The sequence below is a fragment of the Hydra vulgaris genome, chromosome 08 (genome assembly GCF_038396675.1).
Source record: "Hydra vulgaris chromosome 08, alternate assembly HydraT2T_AEP".
In the NCBI taxonomy this organism is placed as follows: domain Eukaryota; kingdom Metazoa; phylum Cnidaria; class Hydrozoa; order Anthoathecata; family Hydridae; genus Hydra; species Hydra vulgaris.
Window position 1 is genome coordinate 64,033,620 of NC_088927.1, and position 10,013 is coordinate 64,043,632.

Consider the following 10,013-nt stretch of genomic DNA (forward strand, 5'->3'; position numbering starts at 1 on the left):
TTTATAATCAACAAAAATCGATTTTGGAATGTGCTGTTGTAGTTTTATTTCCTTCATATATTTAAGATTATGATTTTACTATTAACTGTGCAGAAATGAAATTTTCATGCATTTTATATTCAAGTTTTGTGCATTTAGTGGAATAGTTACTTTAATTTTATCTTTTGAACAAAGCAGACACAGCTTGTTTTAATGAAAATGATGACTTTTACCCATGATGGCATACTGACGAGTTGGGGGTTTTGAAATATTGACGAGTTGGGAAAACCTTATTTTTGTTATAAGAAAAACTTATTTTTAAGTAAAGTTAAAAGAAAGCGATGCTCCAAAATTTTTTTTAAGTCCAAAAAATACGTAAAACGCAATATATCCAATGCGCACGCGCAAAACTTTACAATGCTGGTGTGTAGCATGAAATTGTAAATTAGGATGGTTTCGAGTAATTTCTGGCTTTTCTGAGGGAAGACTCTAAGGTTAAATGAAATCCTTAAGTTTCCCTCGATCATCCTAACTAGCCCCATCCTCTCCTATGCCATCATAGGAGCAGTGGTTGCCTATTATGGCATACTTGTGTTTTTTTTACAGTAAGAATAACTTATAAAAAAATAAAACTGATGAAAACTCCCAGGGTAATTATTGTTCTAGATGTAACAAGGAATGTATCCATATCAAAACTTTTATTATTGGTCTTCAGGATACTGAATAATGAAGCTTCAAAGTTAAGTATGCCATCATAGGCGCCTTTCCCCTATTATTGTTTCTGAGCAAACTTTTTTGTTTAAGGTATTTGTTGTCAATTAAAGAGTATAATGTAAGAATTATTAAAAATGAGATAAAATATTATTTTTTGTTTTGTTTTGTTCTTTTAACAATACTTTCTGGTAAAATGTCGTTGTACATAATGTTTGAGAACACGGAAAACTCGAAGAGGATCTCGGCGACAAGTAAAAACTTGTCACCGAGATCCTTTTCGAGGACTTTTTTCAGTTTATTTTTGAAAGAAGAAAAATTCCAACTTTGGGAAAAATAAAATCAAATATTTTAAATTTCATTTAGATAACACTTATAAAAGAGAAACGAGATCAAAGGAACTCGAATATACTATCTATTGAGAAAATAACTTTTTTCAGTTTATTTTTGAAAGAAGAAAAATTCCAACTTTGGGAAAAATCAAAATTTTTTAAAACTATTTGATTCCACAGAAAAGGGCCGCGATATGATATAATAGACCTTCCAAAATGTGTATAAATAAAATTGTCATTTCATTAGATCATATTTGTTTTTGGGCATTATTGCTTATAGAAAAGAAAATTAAAAACATTTAGTTGGTATGTGTTAAAAATATTCATTTCGAATAAAAGTGGTTTTGAATGAGTAAAAAGTTAATCTTTAAAGTTTATTAGTCGATCTTTAAAGTTTATTTGTCGTGCTAGATGCTTCTGTTGCTGATAATGAGGATCTAATTGACTATTTTTTAGCATTAACCCATGCGATAATTGCATAAATTAGATAGCAATGGATAAGCGAGTAATAAAGTTGAATTAATTCGTGTCTATATACAAAACATCTCGCTTTGTATAATATTTCGATATTTTTTGAAGCTTTATATGAAGGTTTCAATAGGATTTTTTCATATGAGATTTTTATCAATAAGAACATCAAGAAAAAGTGTAACTTTTTATTATTTTATTTGAATATCATCTATATATTTTTGAGGCATATCGTTTGGCAAAAGATATTTTTCGGAATTTGGATGAAATATAGTCCATTTAGTTTTTTTTATGTTAATTAGTAACTTATTTGACTTCAACCATTTTGAAATTACCCAGCGGGCATAACAACGTTGATACAACGTTAAATAACGTTGCTTTTTTGGTCGGATTAACGTTGGATTAACGTTGGGAATGGAAAGGATGGACGACGTTAGATTTGCCAACATTAGCTAACGTTATAATTTGGACGAAGACCGATATGTTATAATGTTCCTCGATATTTTTCCAACATTAGTTAATGTTGTGTTAACATCGAGCAACGTTGGTATAACAACATTCTAACGTGGCTTTTTAGGTTGGTTTGGCATTGGGTTAATGTTGGAAATGGAAAGGATGGGCGACGTCAGTTTTGCTAACGTTAGCTAACGTTGTAATTTAGACGCTAAAACGAAATGTTATAATTTTTATCTTGACGTTTTTTGTCAAGATAAAAATTATAACATTTTATCTTGACGTTTTGACATCGAACAACATTGGATTAACACCATTCAAACGTTGCTTAACGTTATTCTAAAGCTTATTAAACGTTTGAGTAGATCTACTTAGCTGAAGGTTAACGTTCAATAAACAAAAGGTTTGACAACATTACAACGTGGTAGAATAATTTCGTTCGTTAAGAAATATTCCGAGGGAATTTTTACATAATAAATTTAAAAATAAAAAGTTAGTTATTATCTTGTTGCTGCAGTTTTTTGGGACGTCATTGGATGTGCTTTAATTTTATTTTCGCCCGCCATCTTCTACGTTCACCTTGTCTGGTGCTTATCTCAGAACTTTCTGTATTTCAAAATTAATCTCTTTTAACGTGTTTTCTTTCAAAGACATTACCAAGGCTAAAAATGCATAGCTTGATTCATATAAATTTAATTATCTATAATATCTTTAACTATATTTATTATTAGATAAAATTAATACTTGTAATATTGATAACAAATAAATATATTAAAATTTATGATTTTAAACTTTGGCCATGTTGCAAATTAACAAAAAAAATAGGATTTGTGTTTTGTGTCAAACACACTAAAACTTGAAGAAATACAAATAAATTAGAACTCTGTTAGAAAATAAAATTTATATACAATGATTTATAAATTTTATTTTCTAAAACTTAATACAGTGAAAGTATTTAAAATAGTATTTTAAATACTTGGCATTTAAAATACACCCAGCACTGTTTATATATATGTATATATATATATATATATATATATATATATATATATATATATATATATATATATATATATACAAATATATATATATATATATATACAAATATATATATATATATATATATATATATATATGTATGTATGTATATATATATATATATATATATATATATATATATATATATATATATATATATATATATATATATATATAAATGTAAGTTATGTTAGTGTATTTTACAAATAGAATGCTCAATGTTCTTAAAGAACAGAGCAATAATAAATTAGTAAAAAGCACTTACCTAACTTTTTTCTTCAACTTGAAGTTTCACGATTGCTGGATCATCAGGAAGAGTTACTAAATCTCAAAAAAAATTCAATTTATAGAAAAAAATATTTTACAGGAAGTTATTTTGGTCATTTTTTTAAATAATTTTTTAAGAGGTATTTATTTTCGTTCCTACATTTAGAAATTAATTCAGATTTTTTATTTAATAAATTTTCTTGATTTAAATGAGTTATTACTTCAAATTTTTTATACAAACATAGCATACATTTTTTGGTAAAAAAAAGTAATCTAATTTCTTTTTAAAATGTAAACATTTATTCGCGTGTTTTCGTATAATGTAGTTAGTTTTACCAAAATGAATTAAAATTATTTATGGAATTTAATTATTATAGTCGCAAAATGCGACTCAAGAGGAAACGCATGTTGACAAAAAATATTTTAATTAACCAAATGTAATTGCGATGAAAAAAAGTCCGCTTCATCCAACGTTAACAAAACGTTATAATTCCGATTTTAAAAAAATGCTAGTATAACCGAAGTTGTTATAACGTTGTAATTCGATGAAAAGAAACGTTACCACAATGTTACGATTCCGATAAAAAATAACGTTAGTGTAACAAATGTTACCATAATGATGTAATTCAGATGAGAAATAACGTTAGTGTAACTATTGTACCACAATGTTGTAATTTTGATGAAAAAAAACGTTAGTGTAACCAACGTTAATGCAACATTGTATTTCCGATGATAATTGGAGTTAGTGTTGCCGATGTTATTACAACGTTATAACACAAACGTTACAAAACCACCGTTAGTACAACGTTGAAATTCTGATGAAAAATAATGTTAGTGAAAATAACGTTATTACAACGTTAAATATAGTTGGTCGACGTCGCCCAACATAACCTATCCTAAATCCAACGTTGGTTGGACGTTGGGTGCCCACTGGGTAGGTTCACGTTCATGTCATTAAATAGTGTTTTGATATTATTGGTAGACAGAAAAAAGTTTGTGTCAGCAAACTTAACTGTTTTTAAATTTGAGTCATTATAAAGATCATTAATATAAATGATTAAAAAAAGGGATCTTAGTATAGATCTTTGGGGTCTAAACAGGATAATTGTATAGTAGGACACTAGGTTTTTGTAAAGAGTAAAGATGTACAATACCCTAATAATGGAAATGCGTATGTCTTAAAAAGATATGTAATCAATATATAAGAAATTTGGTACCCAGAAAAAATTCTGTTGTGGAATTTTGGTGGAACTATTCACGGTGATTTTTTTTACCTTAAAAATTCTCAAAGCTTTTTTTAAAAGAAATACAAAACTTGGTCAAAAACGTCCGCAATTTTTAAATTTTTATGTAAAGTTGCGAAAAATAACCTTATTTAGCATTGAATTAGGGTTATAAATATAAATTTATGTATTTTTTTTTAATTTTTATTAATATACATCATGTGTTTTTTTATAAAAAAGTTATATAGATATTGAAATTCAATTTATTTAAAAACAAAAACTAGAAATAATCAGCTGGATAGACTAAATGACGGTCTCCTTAACTATCAATATTATTCCTTATAAAGATAAATTTCATTTCGATCTAAAATTCCAGTTTACAACTATATGTCTAAATTACAGTTAAATAGTAGTTTTAAGCAAAATTAGTCATCAGAAGGTATATGTTGTAAACTAAAATCCTAGATATACACATTATGAACCCATGTGTGAATTTTTAGATTATAAGATGCATCATGGATCGAGTCTATCCACGAGTTTGATAGTAGGTTACTTTATCGGTAAAAAGATGGTTCAGAAACCATTTTGAATTTTTCAATACGTTATTCGGAGAAAAATTATTTACTAGGCGCGTAAAAATAAAATAAACTGTTTTCGTTACATCCGTATCCGAAAATCTCGTAAACCATAGCAAGTGGGAGAAAATTAGTCAAAAAAATCGCCGTGATACAGGCATTTCTAGCGGTCCACCGTAGTTTTACTCATCGGTTACCTTATGAACCATTAGTGTTAGCCGCCAAAACTGACTAGACAATGCCTAATCACTATTAAAAATTGGCTGGCCATTTATAGCGGCTGCCACTAATAGTCCACTAAGTATCCGATGAGCAAAACTCCAAACAATCGCTCAAAACGTCTATATAGCTCTACAGCAAATCCACTAAAATAATATTTGCTGGGAAGTGTCTGGTGCTGGCATATGTAAATAGGAAAGGAAGCTTTTCTTTGATCTAGTTCTCTTTCGTTTAATTTTATAAGCAAAATAATTATATCGGAATAATTGTTTTTCTTAAGTTAGAATATTTTTAATGAGTCTTACATTTTGTGATGAAAGATCAGAAATGTACGAATAAAATGAGATAGCTTTATTTTTTTTTTTCATTTTTTAATAGTTCGTTATTAATATCTTTTGCCTTTTATATATTTTTAATGAGAACTGATTTTTTTGGCAATGATGAAAAATACATGCCAATAAATATAATGTTTATTTGCCATTTTTCAATGTTTATCAATTATTATCTATAACAATAAACATTTGGGTACATCAAAAAACATTTTTTTTTTAGTTCAAATTATATTAGAGCGGAAAAGTTGCATAATGATGTAAATACAAATTGTGCCAAATTTAAAACATTTTTTTTGATGTCTTCAATACGCGCCAGGGAGTTGTTTTTAAAATAAAACACACTTTCTGGCATTTTTCACAAAACAAAAATAGTAAATTCTATGTTTATACTAGATTTGTAATAGAGTTCAGTTAAAAATTTTTACAACTTTTTATATTTGTCTTCAGCTACCCGTTTTTATGAAAAAAAAAACAAAAAAAAAACTGTTTCTTATCCAGAAAAAATAGCAGGTTCCAATTTTTGTTTTAAATAAGTTAATTTTAATTATTATAATGATGCATTCACTTATAGAGACAGCATAACATATCAAGAGCCTAAGATACGGAATAGCTTTAAAAATAGCCATTTCAATATGGTGAAATCAGTAAATTCATTTAAGTTTCCTATAAAAAAAAAGAAATTTTGAAATAAAATGATAGCTTTGAAATTTGATTTACAAACGTTTTTGATAAATATTTTTGTTAAACTTAATTTCTAATATTATGTTTAAGTTTTTATTTAATTTAATTTATATTTATAGTAGTTTTTCTATTTATTGTCTTTTACTCTTAATATATAACGGATATACTTATTTTTTCATATTTTAACGGAGTTTTATATAATTTTTTTTTAACAAATTTATTTTACTTTAAACTTGTTAAAAGCCCAATTAAAGTTTCTATAAAAAGATTGATGATTTGTCATGTCATATGAAAAGAGTGATGATTTGGTCATCCATATCTTCTTTGAGTCCCTGTCTATTTATATGGATTTTTTTTTTTTGATTTTATGAAAACATTTCTTTGTATTTGAAAACGTTTCTTTGTATTTTTATTTTTATTTTTTATTAACAGCGAAATATATGTTGATGAAAAAAAAATAAACTGGAGCTGTAATTGTAGCTTTATTAGTTGTTCTGTCAACAATTACTTAACTAACGTAAATTACTTAACCCTCACCATCAGTATTATTTGCCACAACTTCAGATCAGATTATAAAATATTTTTTTTAATGGCAGAGAAATATCACCATCATTATTTACCGAATTATTTAAAGAACAGCTTTTAATTTATAACCTTTGATTTACTTTTGTTGTTTACTAACAAAAGAAATTAAAAATAAAGAAAATTTGAATAGGAACATTATTTTCTGTTGGAAGCAAAGCAAGGAGAAAGTCAACTTTTCCAATCTTCGGTTCACCAGCAGACTTACGTAAAAATGCCTTGCCAACACACAAAAATGCTATGCTAAGTTATCTTTCTTGAATGCAGAAAATGAGATTGGATCAACCTTCTTAGAAAAAGATCTGAAAATGTAGCGCTCAAAATATAAGATTTGTGGAGGAAAGCATTGGTTTCTACTTTCATTAACGTATTGTGAAAATGTTTCTTGAATGAAGTCAAAGTAAAGAAATATTATAAAGTCAGTTTACAAAACAAAACATAAAAACAAATGTTTTTATGTTTTGTTTTGTAAACTGACTTTATAATATTTCTTTACTTTGAATGTCCAAAGAAATGCCATTTCAAAAACATGCAGAAAATACTTGATTTGACATTTTAATATGCAAGATTTAACTGAATGCATTTGTGAAAAAATCGCTGAAATCTCTAATCGCTGAAAAAATTATGTTCTCTCTCTAACACAGAGAGAGAACATAATTTTTTCAGCGATTAGAGACTTATGCGGATTATGTATATATATATATATATATATATATATATATATATATATATATATATATATATATATATATATATATATATATATATATATATATATATATATATATATATACATATATACATATATACTACTACAGGCATTAAAGCTCAACAAAGTTTTCATTCTTACGGTTAGCACGGATCCTGATAATGCGAACTAGCTGAACCAAGAACATCACTGGGGTGATAGCGTACACATCAAGGTACCCTGGGATGCAAATTTTGAAATCTTTTTATTTTTCACGCGGAAAATATTTTAATTTGATTGTTCACTTAAGTGAAATTTTATAATGCGATAATAAAAACACCAGTAGAATGAGAACCACTACATATAAAATGATAAAAAATGGTGCAAATGTAGCATATGAGGGTACCAAACTCTGGATTAAATTTCTGTCGGGTTAATTAACTATTTAAAGATTTACGGTCACATGAGTGTTCTACTATGCAATACCAACATTTTTTGTTACAATTGTTTTATTGCTACAACTACTATTTTCATTTTATAGACCAAATTATTGATTTGCTATATAAAGAGTGGTTTGTCTTGGTGTACAGATTTCGTAAAAATATCAGCATTTTTGAAGATATCTATAATAAAACTACTGTCAAAATGCATGAAAGTGTTTAAAAATGGTTGAAAAGCTTTTATAACAATACCTACTTATAAAATATATAAAAATTTAGACAAGATAACTTTAGTGAATTACCACATTGCCAAATCAAGCAAAGGTTCACAATGAAAATTGAAAATATGTGTGCTTACTCTGTCTGAAAAAATGTTAATGACAGCTTACAGCTTTCCAAGCGAATATGCCAACTGCATAAACAAGAAAGTCAAATATGCCAACTGTTGGAGACAAAAATCAATATCAGTGATTTTCGAGAATCATAAGAATTCTACAAATTGTGTAAAACAATTTGGCGCAGGAAACAATAAGGCAAGAAGTTATACTCTATCCTTTGTTTAACTTCAATTCAATACAATTGAGACCTAAAGCAAGAGGCACAATGTGTTATTGCCTATTCTTACAATTACAATAGTTAAATATTTATTCTTAAATATTTTTTACATATATATTCAATAAAAATCTTTTAAAAAACGAGACAAGATTTCGAAAAGTATATTTTTAAAAAGTTTCTTATCACTTTAAAAAGAAATAGTTGGAAAGTTTTAAATAAAACTTCTGAATAAATTTTAAAATAAAGATAAAATATGTATGTTTTGGTCTCATGTCAAAGTAGTGCCCAGCCACTATCAAGCGCTCCAAAATTGAACTCTTTAGCTCCTGTCAATGTACAATAAAATATGGTAATATCAAGCAACGGATTAAAGAAACAATTTATCGAGCCGCAAAATAGTAAAACCAAGTTAAAAAAAATTTCTTACAAGAAGGTCAACACTTGGGTGATTTCTATACCTGCTGTGACTTAAAAATTACAGACGGAAAAGGAGGTTCTGATACAGTCCAAGTTGTTGCTCACTGCAATGAATTATCAAGTCTTCTGAATCGTGTTATTCTCGCAAAACTTCTAGTGGTTATTTTGTCAAGCTCGGAATTGATGGTGGTAAAGGTTATCTAAAATTTTGTCTAAGCATTGTTGATACTGCGTAAAGAATTGATACCAGCTCACCGTTTCAAAAACAACTTCTCACTCAAAAAACGGAAAAGAACTGAAGCTAAGAGAAAAATTCTTGTTCCGGTATCAGAAGATTTGCCAGAAATTCACTTCAACATTGAACAAATTTGGTCACTAATTAATGCTGAAAAATATAGGCTTGCGATATGAAAGTTGCTAATATAACTTGTGGTCGTCAAACCCATTCAAGTATGCACCTTTGTACATGGTTATTATAAATAATTAATTATGTAACTTGCCAATAAAAGAACAAAAGTTACAAAAAAACAAATATATAAATACTTGGCCAAGCCCCTTTAAATAAAAGTTTCAATAATAAAAAAAAAATAAATAACTTCGTTAAATTACAAGACATATTACGCTATATAACAGTGTAATAAATCCAAAAGTAAGTACAAATAAAAAAAAAAAGTAAATACAAATAAAATAAAAAGTACAAATAAAATAAAAAGTAAACAAAAATAAATAAAAGTAAATACAAAACTAAAAGAATTATAATACTTTTAACAATTTTTTATTTATTTTTAAAAAGTTTAATAAAAATTTGCTTTAACTTTTAAAAAAAATTGAATAAATTATTAATAAACAAATAAATTAAATACAACAAACTCCTAATTACTTTAATTAATTTACTCCTAATTAAAAGCTTTAGAAAAAGTAGAACTTATTGTCATTTATCAAAAGTTTTTACTTAAGTCTATTTTTAAATTGTTTAAAAAAAGACATGGTTTTAGCTCATTAACGGGTGATGCGGAAGTTATCGGACAAATACTAATTTCATTATTTGAGCAT